This window comes from Pleurodeles waltl, chromosome 7 (genome assembly GCF_031143425.1).
Source record: "Pleurodeles waltl isolate 20211129_DDA chromosome 7, aPleWal1.hap1.20221129, whole genome shotgun sequence".
Lineage (NCBI taxonomy): Eukaryota > Metazoa > Chordata > Amphibia > Caudata > Salamandridae > Pleurodeles > Pleurodeles waltl.
The window spans coordinates 687,597,683-687,618,117 of record NC_090446.1 but is presented as its reverse complement, the minus strand read 5'-3'; positions in this window follow the sequence as shown (position 1 = coordinate 687,618,117).

Below are 20,435 nucleotides of genomic sequence, written 5' to 3'. Positions count from 1 at the left end.
TCCATGTTTCCCATCTTATAAAGGGGTTGGGGGTTGATGTTTAGATCGTTTAGTTAAATGTGATAAGTAAGTTTAGCTTAGGTTAGTTAGTGCCAGTTGTGGGTAATGTGTAGTTAAAATAGTTTAGGTTAGGTAAGGTGTTTTCCCCTGGTTTTAGGGTCTGTTTTTACTGTTTCATAAATATCTAGGTAACCCTTTACAGTATGTGTCAAATGCTTGTAGATCAGGGCCTTGGCATGAGTGAACAGTGTCTCTTTTGTATGAGCTTTTGTGTCCCATGCTGCAACCAAATCCCACCTGAGCTGTTACATTGGCAGCTACACCAAAGCTACTTAGCTAAGATTCGGCCATCCATTGCACCCACCACTCACGGTTACTATGGATCCCAAAGTGTGGTCAATTTATGATGTATGTTTTCAATGTCACATACTTTGCTACCAGATTTGGTATTGAAGACACTGTGTTGTCCAAGCGAATCCTTATAAGGTGAGTGGTAGTATGCTCTCATGTAGTATGGTATGCATAACTCACACCTATCATTTGTTACAATGTTCAGCCCGGTGACTTATTTGTATGGAAGCTCATACACATCCATTCATGCTGTGTGGTGTGTGTTAGGTAAAAATTGGAGCAAATGTCACATACGTAAGTTTTGGCATGAAGAAAAAATTTCAAGCACTATTTTCTGGCTTAGATATCCCTTGAGGAAGTGCTATTCTGTCCAGCACAGCATTATGGTGTATAGTTTCTATTTTCCTCAGAAATAACCCTCAGGAAGGGCAGATGATGGTACAATCCAGACCACTGTGCATAGTTATCAGCCAACATTCGTTCAGGTCAGGTGTATTGACAATCAATAATCATTGACCTGAGGTAAACATCACTGATGGCCATCACGTAATGTGTCACATTACACAGAGACAAAGTTGTTGTGTAAGTGCTATTTATTTGAAAGTGCTGTAGTGCTATATGTACATTGTCCATGATTATGAGTCCATTAGTGTGACATCTTCCATTGTGATCTTACTCAAGTGCAAAAGGACATGTCATTTGACATGCTGGGGTGAAGTGTCAGACAGAGCAGATGGACAGGATTTGCCAATGAGGTAGTGAGAGACAATCACATGGCAGTGTGACAAGATAAACAGTGGGCTGAAGAACAGTGCTTGAGTACAGTTGTTGCAAGACTGGCATGTTACAAACCACAAGACCTTGGTAATAGGTGGCCATGTGGAAGGGACTAGTGCTACCGGATACTCTTACGGGTAAAGGTGATCTGTTCCACGTCTTCATCTTCTGATGTGTGTGTTGTCTCCTCTGCCCTTGCTGGTGGTGGTTGTGAAGGGGCCACACACACCTCAGTGTTTGAAGACGTGGAATCAGACATCCCGGTAGCTGCCAACTGTGGGGCTCTTAAGGGCAGTACTACAGCAAGGAGGATGTAGTGATCAAGACTACAAGTGTAGGTAAAGTAAATATCTTTTAATCTGTAAATAGACCGCTGCGATGTCGCAGCTACCGCCTCAACCGTCCTCTTGACTCCGAGTGTCTCGAGCTCTCTCTAACACGAGCTCGAGACGTAGAACAGGAGTCACGAGGACGCGGCAATACTACATTATCTTCTTCCCTTACAAACGAGGAAATAACAATTTAACCATTACTCAATAAGACAACAGTCTACAGAAAAACAATAACAACAAAAGAAAAAAAATAAATTTAAAGATACAAATTATGAAGAAAGATGAAATCAAAATCATAACTCAAATACATGACACAGAATTAACGGTATCTCAAAGGTTTCACTCTTTGTCTGCCACTCCTGCGTACATAATGTTCAAAAACAACTTTATCAACATCCGCAGGATTCCTTTCATCAGTAACTGGTTCACTGTGAGAAGGTTTGTTGAGACATTCCATAGAAAGATCAGACTTACACATTTTGTTAGGAATTTCCTTAACTTTAACTACCCTGTCAACATTCCACCAATTCCGCAAATTAACCCTAACAGCATTACCACATACTTTGTCAATTATCAAGGGTTCTGAAAATCTCTTTTCTCCTTTCTTCCTGTGAACAGGAAGTTTGATTCTAATCTTGTCCCCTACTTCAAATTCATGGGAGTAGACCCTCTTTGATAAGTCAAAGTATTCCTTCTGCTTAGTTTGTGCCCTCCGGACATTATTTCTGACAGTATCATCAATTACACTCCAATCACTTTGTTTCACCCACTTAGACATCCAACCGGGACAGATCCTTAAAGATGGTTTCCTTCCACGCAACAGTTCAAATGGAGAAACACCTGTAGAAGAATGGGGGGTTGTGCGATAAAACCAAAGCATAGTACGTACAGAAATTTGAACATTTGACTTGTTAGCAATAGCCCATTGTACACAATTTCCCAACACTCGATTCATGCGCTCTACAAGGCCATTGGTTTGAGGATGATATAGTGAACTCCTTATGTGTTTAACATCACCTTCTAGTAAAAATTCTTTAAATTCCTGACTAACAAATTGCACACCATTGTCAGAAACAATGGCCGAAGGGAACCCCTCCCGTAGAAATACATCTCTCAAGAATTCAATCACATTTTTTGATGAAGGTTCACCTATAAACTTGATTTCAGGCCACTTAGAATAGTAGTCAATTAAGACTACAGCAAATCTACATGGACTTGGCAAAGCATAGAAAGGACCAATAAGATCAATTCCCAGCTTTTCCCACGGCCTAGCGGGTAGTTCAATAGGTTGTAACGGTGGAGTCCTCACCTTGAGCCCCTTTTCACAACTGTTGCAAATCACACATTCATCCACACAGACATCAACACATTGGTCCATTTCAGGCCACCAAAACGTTTCACGTAATCTGCGCTTAGTAAGTGTCCTACCCAAGTGTCCCTCATGCGCAGCAGCAACTATTCTTTTCCTCAGGCTCTCCGGGGGAAAAAATCTCTCACCCCTCATCAGAACGCCATCCTCAACTGACATTTCACCTGACACCTTGACAAAAGTTTTAAATTGAATAGGTACATTTCTTTCTCTGGGCCACCCTTCTTTTATAAATTTCACAATTTGAGCCAACACCAAGTCTTTCGCCAATTCCCTTTTCCACTCACATTCACTTATTGCGCACATATCTTCCAGATCAACAGCTGCTATAAAACAATTATCAACATCATCTTCATCTTCATCCTCACCAACACCCGCACCCTCAACCAGAGGAAATCTGGATAGAAAATCCGCTCTAACATTCTTGTTACCTGGAACATAACGGACTTCAAAATCATATTGCAATAATTTTGTGACCAATCTACAAATGCGAGGTGTTGATTCTCTGATTTTGTCTCCAGTCAGAATAGGAATAAGAGGACTATGATCTGTGCACAACACAAACTTGTTTCCCCAGACATACGGATGAAACTTCCTTATAGCCCACCAACATGCCAACAATTCTTTCTCAATAACAGAAAAGTTTAATTCAGACCCTCTCAAAACTCTTGAGGCATATCCCAAAGTTTTTTCCGTACCTTCTTTCACCTGAGTCAACACAGCACCCACACCGAAACTGCTTGCATCAACAGTTATGATACACTGCACGTCAGGATCAAAAGGTTTCAGGATTTTAGGCCCAACTAGTTGCGACTTAATCCACTCAAACGCTTCCTGACAATCCTTACTCCAAACAAAAACAACATTTTTCTTCAACAAATTCGTTAAGGGTTTAGTTTTAGTAGCGTAATCACTCATGAACCGTGAATAAAATTCACACAAACCAATAAAAGACTTCAATCCTGTTTTGTCTGATGGTGGAGAAGCATTCATAATCGCTTTGACCAACCCTGGTTTGGGTTCAATCCCTTGTTCAGAAACAACATGTCCTAAATATTCGACTCTATTACGCAAAAATTGGCATTTATCACTTTTTAGGACCACTCCTTTCTCCTGCATGATTCTTAACACTTTCCTTACAACGTGATCATGTTCCTCTTTGGACGCTGCATGGATCAACACATCATCTTGAAATACAGCTACCCCTTTTATGTCCTTTAATATCTGAGACATTACTCGCTGAAAAACAGCTGCTGCTGAGGCTAACCCAAAAGGCATCCTGCAATACTGAAATGTGCCTAAAGGTGAAACAAAAGCAGTAAGATGCCTTGAGGCCGGGTCTAGAACAATCTGATGATATGCTGTAGCTAGATCCAACTTGGAAAACCATCTTGATTCACCAATAGTAGCCAGCATTTCCGTAATATTAGGTAAAGGATGCGAGTCTACCCAAATATGTTTATTCAAACTGCGCAAATCCACACATACCCTCAAATCGCCATTTTTCTTCCTTGCAATAACCAAGGGAGACAACCACAAAGAGGAATCTATAGGTTCAATGATACCTTTCATACACAAGTCCTTCAACTCCTTTTCCAATTTGTCCCTCACACTGAATGGTACACTCCTAAATTTGTGTTTCACTGGAATGGCTCCCTCTTTTACTTTTATCACATGAGCAAATCCTTCAATGGTGCCCAACGTTTCAGAAAACACCAAAGGAAAATCCTTTATCAGACTGGCTGCATAATCGTCTGATTCTACAACAGATACCTGTTCCTTAGTGCCTGGCCTCAAAACCATTTGGAATAAACCTTGATGGAACCAACCTAAAATGTTTAGTCCCTTTATCGCCACATAAACCTTGCCAAAAATTCTTCTTCCCTTGAACTTAAGTACATCTTCGAAATAACCAGCCAATTCAATCTTTCTCCCTTCATAAGAGACAGGTGCTCTGTCAGGTGCACAGAGAGTTCTCTCTCCCCAAACCTCCTTGCACAGCTCTTGAGTAATCATTGTGATCCGAGCTCCAGAATCCACCAAAAGTTTGATCACTTTGTCACCAACACCAATTTCAACATAAGGATCCACACACCTAGTAGGATCTCCAGTTACTATGTGATCCTCTGTGACAATCATCACCATGTCTCTGAATTCTTCTTGGATTCTATCTACATCATTATCATCTACTTCTGTAACATACGCCACCCCTGAACTATTTGAAAACCTCCCTGAACCCTGTTGATAACCAACACTCATTGTGCCACTCTGACACACTTTGGCAAAGTGTCCAACTTTGTTGCACTTCCTGCATGTGGCATTCTTAGCAGGACATCCTCTGCCACTCTTAATATGGTTCTGATTACCACACCGAAAACAGATGTTGCTTTGCTTAAAAAATGGTTTGGAAAAAGTCTTAGTTGATTTTAACATTTTTCCATCCTGAGAATTCACTAATCCTATATTTTCTGTTGTTCTGGATTCCAGTTCCTTCACAGACACTTTAGACGTCTCAATACTCTTTGCCAATCGTAATGTCTCATCCAGTGACGGATTGCTCAAAGAAAGAAGTTTTTGTTGGATAGTCTTGTCCGTGCATTTAGCAATAAATTGGTCTCTGACCAGCTGGTCACTAAACGCCTGAAATTGGCAATCAGCTGCAAGTTTTCTCAGTGCTGATACAAAGGTATCCACGTCTTCACCAGGATTTTGTTCTCTTTTGAAAAACTTGTGCCTAATATCGACTAAACTGGGTTGTATGTCAAACCTCAGTTCCAATTTTTTTACTGTTTCGGCATACTCATCAATCTCTTCTCCTTCTTCCAATACCAAGGCAGGAAGATATTTAAAAACAGATCTCCCTTCAAATCCCAGGGAATGGAGTAAAATATTTTTTTTTCTTTCAGGACGGAAGCATGCTGCACCAATTGCTCCTAAGTACATCTCAAATGCATCATACCAATTTTTCCATGGAATTGGAGGGTTACCCGGTGTTTCCAAAAAAAATGGATGTGGATTCACAGACTGCATTCTTAAAACAGTACAAGTGCAGAAGGTAAGTAATATCACAGGGTGTGTGACGCAGAGGACAATGAAAGCTGAAGAAACCCAGTCAGAATTTTTACTTAACCTCCTTTACTTTTACGCCAATATCAATATAAGATCCACAGCAGATCACAGTTAAAAAAAAACGCTGAAGTTTCCTTGTAATATAAGCAGCAAACAAAAAAACGAACTGTCAAAATTAATTTCCTTCATAAAATCAAAGTGCAGTACCTCTTAAATCCATGAGATGGCAGAGTTGGACCAAAAATTCAAACTAACTGCTTCAGTTCTTCGTGAAAACAGAAAATAAATAACCAATCATGAACCTAGATTGACGTTATTATTAGCTGTACTTCCTGCTTTGTTTTGACGAGGAAAATGGGTCCGATGCAGCAGTCTCCTCGTCGCCAGAAATACTTGTAGTGATCAAGACTACAAGTGTAGGTAAAGTAAATATCTTTTAATCTGTAAATAGACCGCTGCGATGTCGCAGCTACCGCCTCAACCGTCCTCTTGACTCCGAGTGTCTCGAGCTCTCTCTAACACGAGCTCGAGACGTAGAACAGGAGTCACGAGGACGCGGCAATACTACATTAGAGCTGCTGGTTCTTAATAATAGCATCCACATCACGGTGGTAGGCAGCTAGGTCGGCCCTGAGGGGTTTAATATTGCATTTGTGCATGTGTTGACAGGATTGTTGTTGTAGGTGTTGGGTCAACTCTATTACAGCTGTGCTGATTTCCTTCAACCTTTTTTCAAGTTCCTGCAAGATTGTAGCTGCTGCCTGTTCTTCAGTTGACATCATGCACGAATGTACCCCCTCTAGGCTGGCAATCATAGTTTGCATCCCCACCCACACCTCCTTGGCCAGCTCCAGCTGTACTCCAACTACAGTTCGCTCAAAGCTGGCGCCAGGGTCGTCAGAGTCCTCAGCTGTGTTGGAGCTGGCAGGTCATACAATTGGGTTGATGGGTGGGTCCTCTGTGATGGCTGCTAGTTCTGTGCTCCTCCTTGTGACTGAAGGTGGGGTATGGAGGGTTCCAAGGACATCTTGGAGGGTCTGCTGGCTGATGTTTGTCAGCTTGTCATCCATGTCATCAGGTTAGTCATGGGCAGGCATATCCGCAGGAGAGCCATCGTCTTCTGCAATGAGAAATGGTACAATTAGTGTGTCTGTGTTGTGGCATTTGTAATGTGACATCCCTGCCTTCCGATTATTTTCACATTGTGATCTTGGTTGCTGTTCATTGTTCCTGTCTTTAATATTAGCATTCTCCCAGGCCTATGCCCCACCTGCATGTCACACGTATTGTGGTCAGTTTGTGGACTTGTCGGCATCACATCCTCTAGGTGTTGGTTTGTGAATTGCCACCTTCTTGTCATACTCAACCCTCTGTCTACTTCCATTCTCATGGTGAGGCCTTTCACTGGCAGTGGGTGTTCTGATAGCACTAGCACCACACTTAACAATCTGGAACTGCCCCAGTCTCTGATCTTTCACCTCCACCTCCACCTATATGTTGTTGAGATCTAGCATATACTACATATAGCATTGGTACGGCACGATATGGATGTCAGCATTGGTAATGTGTACTGCTGATGTTGGGGAATGTGTGCTACATTGAATTGCACTGATTGTCCTAGCAGTGTTCCATTTCCTCCTCTGACTGTGCGGGTGTATTTCTGTAACCAGTTACAAGTGTCCTCCCCCTCAATGCTGTTGTCTGAGCTGGATGACATTTGGGATGTTGCATTGTGACCCAGGCACAGGGTGGGCCCTGACATATGCAGCATGGTTATGACATTAGTGCTGTGTACCTCCTAATGTTTATGACAATGGCTGATGTTTGTAGCAACTATGGACAATCACATTTGACAGGATTGGAACATTTGTATTGATTTCAGGGGATTGATAATGTTGTCATCCTAAACCCTCTAATTTGGGTGTGTTTAATCCATGGGGACGTTACTGCCACTAGCTACTTGACTTGCACACACAGCAGAGGTGGTAGTGTCAATGTTAAATCCCACTTGCAGATATGGCCAGAGGTTGTTAATTGGGCCCTAGTTAATGTAGGGAGAATACTGGCCGACGTGCGACGGGCTGCCAGTTTAACGTTGTACCCTACCCTCCTGGCATGGCTTTACCTTTCCAACATCCTTGGCATGGCAGCATACCCCCATGCAAAGGTTGTTGGTGTAGTGTAGTATTGTGCCCCAGGTTTCCTCTGTACAGCCCATGCTCCCATGCTGTGCCCCATTACCCATGCCACTCCCTAAATATCATGACTTACATGCATTGTGTAGTAGGTATGTCCACCCCCCTGCTTACAGTTAACATTTGTGCATTTTAATTCCCCATGCAACTTACCCTGCATCTGTGTTGTCTCCTGCTAGTCTGCGCTGTCCTTTCCTTGAATCCCTGTGACAATCTCCTCAGGGATGACGGCTGTGACCATCTCCTCTATGTGGTCCAGGGCCTCCTGCGGTGCTGGACTCCCACCTCCAGTCTGCAGTGCTGCCTTCCTGTTCCTGGCCATCTTTTCCTTGGTCCTGCGCTTGCAGTCATGCCAGCGTTTCTTGCACTCAATGACTGTTCTCCGTACTTCTGCCACACTGTTGATCTTGTCAACAATTTGTTGCCATATTGCCTCTTTCTTACTAATTGGCAACTTTGAGGTGACAAACAGTTGGTGCTGGTGTTCCGTCACCTCTTTCACCAGAAGGTCCTCCTGGCTGGTTCCTGGTCTGTTGTCATCTTCCTGGGGTCTGTGCAAGCATCTGCGATCTGCTCTTCTTAGCACATTTTGCTGTGTTTGCGCTGCTTTTTGACGCAACTGCATCAGAAAATGGCGTGTATCTGGTTTGCGACGTCGTAAACCGGCTCACAGTCATTTTCTCCACGTTAACGTTGTTTTCCTTTACAATGTGACGCATTGGTTTGAGTAAAAAAAATGACTCACACCTGTGATTAGCGCCGCTGTGAGTCAAAGTATAAATTTGACACCCGCAAGGCACAAAGAAATGGCGTTAGCTGGCGGTAAAATTTTTGACGCAAAACTGCGTCGGCGCAGTTTTGCACCAAAAAGTATAAATATGGCCCTATGCCGTTAATTAGTGCTGTGCTGTTTGCATTTTGTATTGCAGAAGTGGGTGTGTGACTGTTCATCTGTAGTGTTAGACTATTCTAAATGAACGGTCTGGTTTTACAACATAGAATAACAGGTTATTCATTGCAGGGACACAGGGCTTGATTACTCCCTGGTACTCAACTTGTGTGAGAGTTTCTTTCACTGGAGCTTTAGCCTTATGTTTAATAGGTTATTGGTTTTGCGGGTGTGGTGGAGGACTTAATGGGTATTACATGGTAAGGGGAAAGTTTATCCCACCCTACATGGTTGTGGTACTGCACAGGATCCTGCTCCAGAGCTCAATTGGCGGCATAGGCTTCCTTTGCCACGTCTGGAACTCAGAAGGAAAAAGAAAGCAAAATTATATCTTCCCCATGTGGGAGCTTGCAGACAAATTGAGGTGGGCAATGTTTTTCTGCCAATAGTATTTCACAGTTTAATGATTCCATGAAGATAACTTCAATGGTGTGCTCTATGGACACCTCAATTTGGATATTTAATTCATAAACCCTGTCGGGTAGGGAGACATGCCTGTCCGCTGTCTCAATGAAAAGATAGTTGTTAGTTGCTGTCACATCCAGATAATCTATAAGATTTTGGTGACATATTGGGACCTCTGCCACACTGTCTAGCAGAGGTACTGCCCATGTCCTGTTCTTCAACAAAGTTCTCAACATGGCTGGCATCTTTAATTGAAATAGCAGCCACCTTTTTCTTTGTAAATTAGGGCTTTTGTGGAAGAGTCTTGTCCTTTTTTTTGACGAACGTTGTAAGTCCTTCTTCGGCTTTGCATAGTCACCTCGCATTTCATTCCACTCTCTCACTCCATTTATCAGGTGTATCCTAAAAGGAAAAAGAGGGAGGTGTATCAGTATATTGGTATCGATCAGGAGTTTTTAAAGCTTCTCTATTTTGGAGAATATATCTTCTCTCAGAGGTCTCCAATTGCAGAGATTCTCCCCTCTGACTTCTTCTGTCTTTTGTTTTAGTTTGTCCCAGCATTTTTTAGAACCCTCCAGTGCTTCTTTAGTACCTTCCTTAGAAGTGGTACTTTGAATTTGTGGTTTAGTCAGTCTGGCCTCCAGACTATCCTGTCCTATACTAGTATAGGTGTCTGAAATAATCTTTGGTTCTCTCTCGCTCCTGTTCTGGTTGAGGAATCTCCCACAACCATTGGCAAATGGCCAACGCTGCTGCTTTCCCTTTAATGTTGTTTAAAATAATTGAGGACACTGTGTCACAATTGTGCATCAGTTTCATGCCCAAGTCCAGGCCTGGGGCTGCCTCATGTTAATTTTGAAACTGTTTTAACACTTCTGATAAGTTGGCAAGTGTCGAGTACCATGTGTGTTAGTGTAGATTGTGGTGAAGACTGAACCCCAAGTGTGACAGTACTCTGTTGAGGGAACCATATCAAATGGCAAGCACATTGTGAGAGTTCTATGTTTGTTTTGGGGTCCCATATGGGGAAACACTGCTTCCAGCTGGTTTGTTTTTTGTGCAATTCAGAACAGAATCTTCTCCCGCTCTGTGGGTGCTTTTCCCATTATTGAATGGACTGTTTCTAGATTAATTCCAGGAACGGCCAATTGATGAACAGCTGGAGCAGCCCTTGCTGGGGGGGTTTTCAAAGTCCACATTACGAATTGTATTACACACCCATATGTTGCTACTAGCTCATTGTGAAGTGTGCATACTTCAGCTACTGACATAGCCTGCACATTGGGTTGTGGTGTGTTTGTGCCAAGTGTTAACCACGTCGGTCCATCATTACTTAAAGGACCTAATCTCACAGGTTGTATTACATGTGGAAGGGTGCAATTGAACAGGTTTTGATGTTCTTGATAAGAGATAGGTATCTGTAAGTACTGATAAGCTCGGTATTACTGTGGTACATTTGGTATTCTGTATGTGTGAAATGTATGTGTATTTGCATCTGTTTCAGGAAAGGTAACCCAGGAGTAGAAAAATTCTGTTCTATATGTGTTGTGGGCTTCCACGATGAATGTAACAACCCCTCCCTCTTCTGTAAAGCCATGGTCCAAAAGAAACTGCGTGAGCGGATGTCTGCAGTTCTCCCAAATGTTTAGCATGTTTGCCATATTAAAGAATAGGTATTAGGGTTGGGAACACCAATGGGGGAATCTTTTTGAAGTTCAAGCTTGAACAACCTACAGCTTAGCTAGGTGCTCCCTAGTCAGCTGAGGAGGATTGTCCGTAAGACCACGGACGTCTCCGCATAATGGTACTTAGGGTACCTTCAGTTTGCGTGAGACAGAGATACTCAGGAGACTCTTAAAATGAATGCCTACACCATTGTTGGTGGTGCCAGTCATAAGGAGTCTTGTGTTATAATGAGACTGCTGGATTTGGGCAGGCTGCAACTCTTCTTGTAGGCAACTGAGACACTCCCACACCAGCTGGCAGCTGTTGGCCCAACCTTCCTGGCTCTTTAGCAGCACCTCACCCAAACAGGAAAGGTGATTTGTGGCAGCCTAGCGCAAGAAACTCTGAAAACCCCTCAGGGAAATCATGGTGAATAAGCCTTACCCTTTTCTCTCCACATACACGTTTCTTACACACACAGGAAAAGGATGCAGATTAGTTTTCAATACCTTCTTGAAAAGACTGCCATCTATGATAAAATGTATGAGCTGTAATGATTTGGATAATGAGGAATAAAATCAGGATTGTGAAACTTAGAGATGTGAATATAAACAACCCCAACATATTGTACTAATGAATATATATAATTCCTACCTAGAACCTAATCTCTAGCCCCTTAGCGAGAGCATGGCGGTGTAAGCCAAATCTTTCTGTGCAGTGTCCGTGAGTAGCACACCCCACCCCCGTTACCGTGGTATCAGGGCAGGCCTCCAGTCTCCAGATCGGGCTCTGTAGAAGAACAAAGGTGGTGGTTGGCCGCAAACTGTCATGAGGTAGGGATGGAAAATCCTGGCTGGAACCCCCTCTGATGCCCTTTGTCATACAAGGGACATGTTTTGTTCTTGCACAGAAGCCTGTCGTGCGTACATACCTAAGCACTGGAACGCTTACGCAGTCTTGTGGCAATAATACATTGTTATCCTACCTGCCATGCTTTCAGTTCCTGCTAACCGTGGGTAAGAACAGGATGAAAAATGTCATCCATAACAATGATAGTGACGTTCTCGCAGAATAGCATCTGATTGTGAAAATAAAACATTAACGCTAAAGCAAGCTGTGCTAAAATGAATAAAATCGAATAAATGAAAACACAGCATATTATTTGAGTAAAAGGGCACAGGCCACAAGCCGAAGCTAAGCCAAATACTGTGCCTAGGCAGGGAACTAAAATGGACCCAGGACAACTTGAGGCAAGTCATGGCCTGATGCTAAGGAAGAAGCAGGATTTCCCATAAGGTCAGAGACAGAAGAGACAGAGAAACAAAGAATGCTGAGCGAGACTGGATGTGCCGACCGGAGAGGAGTGTTGTATGCCCATGAAGAGGTTGACGTTCAAAGAGTGTTGCTCGGAAGAAAGATGTCCATATCAGTAGAAGGGGATGCTGAAAAACCAGGAGGCCACTGGCAAAACTCATGTGCTTGGAGGAGTGTGGCTTTCCCAGGTATGGGCTCATCTTCTAGGGTGGCATGGGAGGCAGGTGTGAGAGTGGGAAGGGACGGAGAAGCAAATGTCTTCCCATAATTAGCCGTATACTGGTGGAGTACTGTTTGCAAAACTCCTTGCATGTTCAAGTCACAGCATGAGCAAACTGGAAGGGCTTTCTTAAGCTGTATTGTTTTTTTCTCTGTGTACAAAAAGGATAGAGAGATTTGTCTTTTAAACTGACCTATTGAGGTCCACGGGTTCTTTTCTTTCTTTGTTTTGTGTGGAGTGATAAAATTCACCAGCCACAACAAAGGAATAAGGTGGAGCAAACTTTCCATATATATCTTTAAGGGCACTCGGTGATGGGGAAAGTGGCTTCAAATAAAAAGGCATGTCAATCTCTCACTAATTCCATTCCTTAAAAAGAAAGGTATTAGTAACCCTCACTCGTCCACATACCTGTGACATTTCTTCTTCCTCGGAGGGATGTGTTCCATCCCGGTGGTTTCTGACTTCCTGGCAAAAGACAAAGAGGAAGAAGAAGATCACAAGTACATACATTGTGTCGAAAAAAATAACCCTGAAAAGAAACATAATATTTAAAAGAAAGACTGTAGTAAGAGTTGTAAGTCCTGCTTATGCAACACAATGTATAAAGTATTTGTGCAACATGCCAAACAGTAACACAGTGAAAACACACTAAAAGAGGATCCCACACCAGTTTAGAAAGATAGGCCCTCATTATGACATTGGCGGGCAGCAGAGGCCTCCCGCCAATGCGATCCCGCCATCAGGTCGCCTGTGCGTCCTGAATCTCGCCGGCCCTATTATGGCTTCCCCGCCGGCCCAGTGGGGAACAGGGCCTTAACATAGTAGCCAGATGCTAATGGAGCTGGTGGCAATGTGGAGGTGCGGCGGGTGCAGCAGCACCCGTCGTGCATTCCTCTATCAGTAATTCGGGCAGTGGAATGCGCGATGGAGCTGTGCATGGGGGGCCCCTGCATTGCCCACACCAAGTGCATGGGCAGTGCAGGGGCTCCCAGGACCCCTGAGTCCCCCATTTCACCTGCCTTTCCGCCCTGGACAGGCTGGTGGATGGCGACTCGTAATTCCCAGAACAGCGCTGCCCGGGGCTGGTGGCAGCCTGGTGGTGCCGGCGGTTTGACCGTGGCGGCTCCGTCACGGTCATAATGTCGCACCTGGACAGCCACTTTGGCGGCGGTCCGACCGCGACCATGACCCTGGTGGGCTAGTCACTGCCAGGGTCATAATGACCCCCATTGAGTATTTTCTAATAAATAAAACTACTCCAAAATAACAAATGTTTGGTCAGTAGTACTAATGATATGCAAGATTAGAGATTTTAGTAAACTAAAGTTCCAAAAGGCATAAAGAGCCAAATGTGGACATCTGGTCGTCCCAGACTGGGACAAAGTCACAAATTTAAGTGTACTGCGATGGAGCATGGGCCGGCTAAAGGGACCCAGTTAGGCCTACTGAACTGAGCACCTTAAATCCTGGTCTGCATAGCACTGGAGAATCCGCATCGAAGATGCTTCGCGCAGCCGAAGCGATGGGTTGGTTCTGAGATGCGGTGAGGCTGTGATGCAAAGGCCTGCATTGTCATTGAGGATCCCATTGACCAGGGCTTGAGTTGCAAAGTCCAGAGTCGAGGATGTGCTACACAGTTGAGGTAATGATTCAGTCCCAAGGAGCTGGAAAGCTGTGATGCAGAGTTCGGTGCTGTCATTGAGGCTGTTATTGATGAGGGATGCAAGGGTCTACACCAAGGATATATCATACAACAGCAGTTGCAATGCAGCGACAGGCAGGATGCAAAGTTGGGCTTTATGGCAGTAACGATCCATGCAGTAGTGGCAATGCATCAGTTCTGCTCGGGCTTCACCGTGCAGCAAAGAAGATGCATTAATTCTGCAGGATCCACAGAGCCTGGTAGAGCACCTTGGGCCCACTTCAAAGGGTCCGGGACTGGGGTGGGACCACTTATCAGGGTAACGCACAGATGGCAGTGTCCAGGTGCCAGTGCGAGGTTGTTAAAAGCCTGTGATGTCCCTGAGGCTTCATATCAGGAGGCCAGCCAACTAACCCTTGGAGTAACCAGGGAGTTCTGGGTTAAAGGGAAACAGGTCCAGTCCTTGTCACTCAGGCAAGAGGGCCGCAGGCAGCAAGTCAGCACAGAAAGGCTGCAGTACAGAAAGGCAGTAATCCAGTAGGGCAGCAGTCCAGCAGAGTTGAAGTCCTTCAGCAGCACATCAGTGATTCCTCTTGGCAGAGTAGTCACAGAACCAGAAGTATACTGAAGAGTTGGTGTTTGAGGTCAGGTATGTATACCCAGTTGTGCTTTTGAAGTGGGGGAAGCTTCTACGAGTTTCCCTTTGAAATCCCCAGGCACCCTGCCTTCCCCATCTTGGCTCCAGACAAACTACAAGTGGTGTGCAGCCCTTTATGTGGAGACAGGACACAGCTCCCTATTGTGTAGGAGGAATACACCAAGCTCAGCTGTCAGCTATACCCAGTCATGTGACCCAGGTACAGGGTATAAGTACTAAGTGGCTAAGACAGGAAAACACCCATGTTCTAAAATTGGCCTTTTCACAATTGTAATTTAAACCCCAACTTCATTATAAGTCAGAATGTTTTATTACAATTCCAAAGACACCAAAAATGAACTGGGTACCTGCTCCCATATAGAATATACAACTTACAAAATGTAATAAAGTAACTTCAATATTAGTCTATGGGAGAGGTAGGCCTTGGATGGTGAAAAGCGAATTTAAGTTTTTCATTACTAGGACACGAAAAACGTAAAAGTACATGTACATCTTTTTAAATAATCTGCACGCTGCCTTTTGGGCTGTTCTGGGTCTACACTAATGGTGACATATGTATTAAAAAGAAAGGTTTGGGCAGTTCAAAACCAGCAAACACAGGCTGCAATGGCAGGCCTGAAAAATGTTTAAAGGGTTATACAAGTAGGTGGCACAACTAATGCTGCAGGCGCACTAGTATAATTTAATTTGCAGGCCCTGGACACATATAGCACCCCCATACTCGGGACTTTTAAGTAAATTAAAGGTGGTAATTGAGGATTAGCCAATGTTACCATGTTTAAGGAGAGAGCACATGCACTTTAGCACTAGTTAGCAGTGGCAAAGTGTGCAGAGTCCTAGGGCCACCAAAAACAAGATCAGCAAGAATTGAGGAGTAGGGAAAAAGATCTGGGGAAAGACCACCCTAAGGCTGAAAGGTGTAACAGACCCCAAGATGGAACTACTAGGATTTGGGAGATCCTACTAGTGTGTGAATATTGGCGGGATAAGGTCCACTTGTGGGGAAACAGGACATACCATGACACTAGAGGTCAGAAAGCACTTCCTAAGTTAATGAATGGCTTAGATGGATAGACTGTTGTGCAAGGGCAGACATAGTTTTGTACAGTGCCAGAGGGTTCTTAAGCAAGCACTGCAAGATCTGGGATGGACCATGAAGGAACCACCCTCAGGGGGAAACAACTCAACAGCTATGAATATGTATATGTGGGGTTATCAAAAGGCTGTACGATGGTCAGGCATATTACACATCACTGAATTATGCTGAAGATATATCATTGTGACTTTTTCTGTTTTCACTTTTATTTCAACATTAATAAAAAGAGTTTTTAAAAAATGTAAAAAGCTTATGCACAAATGCTTTGGGGCATATTTATACTCCGTTTGCGCCGGAATTGCGTCGGTTTTTTTGACGCAATTTCGACGCAAAACTAACTCCATATTTATACTTTGGCGTTAGACGCGTCTAGCGCCAAAGTCCATGGAGTTTGCGTCATTTTTTAGCGTGGACACCTACTTTGCGTTAATGAGATGCAAGGTAGGCGTTTACGTCTAAAAAATCGACTCCGAGGCATGTGCGTCGGATTTATACTCCTGGGCAAAATTCACGCGCGGGAGTGGGCGGGTCAAAAAAAATGACGTATGGCCGCTTTTGCGCCATTTTTTAGCGCCTGCAAAAGGCAGGCGTTAAGGGACCTGTGGGCTCTGAAGGAGCCCAGAGGTGCCCTCCCATGCCCCCAGGGACACCCCCTGTCACCCTTGCCCACCCCAGGAGGACACCCAAGGCTGGAGGGACCCATCCCAGGGACATTAAGGTAAGTTCAGGTAAGTCTTTTTTTTCATTTTGTTTTGTGGCATAGGAGGCCTGATTTGTGCCCCCCTACATGCCACTATGCCCAATGACCATGCCCAGGGGACATAAGTCCCCTGGGCATGGCCATTGGGCAAGGGGGCATAACTCCTGTCTTTGCTAAGACAGGAGTCATTTCTATGGGGGTTGGGAGTCGAAAAAAATTGCGCAAATCGGGTTGAGGTGAAAAAATTGCCTCAACCTGACTTGCCCCATTTCTTGACGCCCAAGCCCCATATCCCCCTACGCCGGCGCTGCCTGGTGTACGTCGTTTTTTTCCACGCACACCAGGCAGCGCCGGCGGCTAACGCCGGCTAACGTCATTGATTAAATACGGCGCCCGCATGGCGCTTCAGAATGGCGTTAGCCGGCGCTAATTTTTTTGACGCAAAACTGCGTTAGCGCAGTTTTGCGTCAAAAAGTATAAATATGGCCCTTTGTGACCATTTTTATGACCAGAACACCAGGAACACCTGCTGAGTGCAAGTACTTAGCATTTGTAAAGCGTAAGCTGCCTACATTTGATAGCCTACATCTTGCTTTTGCAGGCTAGGTTAACTGTGATGTGCTGACAGCAGTCCCACAGACCCCTGCATGGTATCCATAATGTCCAAATCACTGTGTGTCACTTCAGGAAGTGTTATCCCTTTTCCTTTCAGGCAACAGTAGTCACAATGTTACCAATTTGGCATTTCCAATACACAGATGGACGCCTGATATCACATGCAGGAATTCATCAAAGCCTTCACTATTTTCGCAAATTTTCATTATTAGTATTTTTTGGTATGTTTACACTTTGCACTGAGAATATTGGGCTTGATGGAACAGGGAACCCCCAGATCATTAGTGTAACACAACTGCTTTTGGCCAACACACACAACTATCAGCAAAAGGTATGAGCAGTTAGACAATAGCTTATAAGTATTGTGTACATTTTTTGCATCTAGGGTGACTACCTTGGGCTAATATGCGCTGACATTAACTTGCCACTATTAAAGGGTTTGTGGGTGACACCTTTTTAGGTTATAGTATGCTTGCCTATACAATGAGTTTTGAATGGCTCATTGCTGTTAACTTTGGTATCCTTTAGAAACCTACTTATCCTTCAGTGGGACATTCACTTCACAGATCATTATAATGGTAATATACCTACTATGTGTTAGATCCATAAAAGGCTGTGGTAATAATACACAATTGGCTATTTTACCACGCCTTGTTCTACGATTTAGAACATGAATTTCCTGCTTAGTCCTGTTTAGAATTGAGTGCCTTTGTTGAAAGGTAGCCTAAGTTGGCACTGTCATGTCTTTTGGGTATGTACGATGGAACCTTGTGGGATCCAGGAAGACTCCGTAGAGTGATGAAGTAAGTTTTAGAATTTGATGAAGTGAATGCAGGTTTAGAATGTTGATTTTGTGGTTACACACTGAATAATAAAGACGTGTACCACATAGCTCTGTGTGTGGCATATTCATTGGTGGATACCCAGGGACGCTACACCTGGCGATGAGCAAAGGGATACATAACCCGATGATTGACAGTGCCATGAGAGTTTGCCATGCTACAAGAAAACTCGTTGTGTGTGCCACATGTGCCTTCATCGAAGTGCCAAATCGACGGGTGGTGTATGTGGAATTAAAGTGCAAATCCAGGCAGTGTAAAGCATTTGAAGAGAAAGAAAGCTTTACTGAGAAGTTTATGCATCAGTGATCAAGAAATAATGATCAAGGCCATGCAGAAAGGTACCATGCTACTAAGCAAAATAGAACTATACAATACACAGAGCAATACGGCTGAAGGCAGAGATCAACCAGGTGTTAAAAGAGTCCTAGCTGGCAGAATGATTAGTAGTGAAACACATAGTAGTTACCTTAGCCTCTAAAAGAAGAGCTTTACGAGATCCAAGAAAAAGCATAGGGGTGTGCTTATGGAGCTGTCCAAGGCTGCTGTGTTGTGGCTCCGCACAACTCCAGAAGTCTCCATACAGAGAAGGGCTCCAATGGAGACCAGGAAAAAGGCTACAGCTCCACAGACTGTTGAAGACCATCCAGAGGTCAGTGCATCATAAGATGTCAGAAATGGTGTGCATAAACCAATTCACCAAGATCACCAGGAGGAGCCAGAGAGAGCTCCAGCTGCTGTGTTAGCCAATCCTGTGAACAGTTACACTGCTGCCGCCTTCCTGAAACTTCCACCACCAGTCAATACCCTCAAAAAGCAAAAAATGGGCGACAGATGGACTGCTTGGATAGAAACACTTGATGATTTTATTAATGCACTAGAAGAAACAGATAACAAAAAGATTAATAATTACCGCAAGTTTCTTGCTTTTGATGGTGTAAAAGAAGTCATAAAGAAAATGCAGTGAACTGAAGAAGTTGCGTACTGTCAAATTACAACCCCCTTAAATCTCAAATCCAGTCCAGTGCTGAATATACAGTAGATTACGAAAGGTACATTTTCAGTCAAGAGTGAGAAGGAACTGGTGAAACAACAGATGAATTTGTTGCAAGACTAGATACGCTCAGTAAATACTGCTGATTCATTCAGTTTATCGACAAAGGATGAATACATCTCAGAGTTAATAATGGATGCTTTTCAGATTCATTCAGATGACAAATGCTGAGAGAAACTCTTAGTCTGGAGCAAGTTCACCTGGCTGCCAGAGCTGAAGAGCGTGCTGATCGACAAGACGCTGACATGTAGGCCAGGGGTGCCCAAAGTGAGGCAGTCATGAACATGAAAAGAAAGGAGAAACACAAAGCTGAGGGACACAAGGTGATGTGTCCCTGGAAAAAGAAGTTGTGTTACTGACTGCTTCGAGAAATAATACAAATGTATCACAAAGGACTGCTGCAGCACCATGACCCCCGCCCTGGTCACCAGCAGACTCAACTATGGCAAAGCCCTTTCCCCGCCATGAACACATCACCAATCACCTAACAGACCTGTCTTCCTATTGAGAAAAGGATTAACTTCAAACTCCTCGAACATGCATACAAAGCCCTCCACAACTGAGGACCCACCTACTTCAACCAACGCATCACCTTCTACTCCCCCACCAGACCTCTCTGCTCGGCTCAACAAGCACTAGCCACCGTACCCCATATACGGAAGACCTGGGCTGGTGGAAGATCCTTCGCCTTCCTCGCAGCAAAGAGATAGAGAATCATTTTGTGACTTTTGTAAGGCAACAGAAAAAAAAAAAGGGTGTCACGGCAAGAGGACAAAATATCCAACCGAATGTTCCAGAAGTGACGTTCAATGCATGCCCACAAGGCCAAGTGACAGCATCAGTTGAGACAAATCGACACCCAACGAAATTGATCATCTTCTAAGTCATTGTCATAAAGCTTGTCAGTACCAGTATCGAGTGATAGTGAAGAAGACGATTGTGTAATGTCAATTTTTACCTCTGAAAGATGTGCACATGTTGGACTGGCTGCGTGTGAGGAGAAATACCAGTAAAAAAAAAGTCGACATGAGAAAGCACCCAAGTCATTCAAACATTGTCCAAAGATTACACTGAAAATAAATTGTTGTGCAATACTTTTATCATCGACAGCAATGCGTCAATAAATAGTATGCCTGATGAGAAATACAGTGAATTATCTCCATTACCTCAACTGTGCTATCA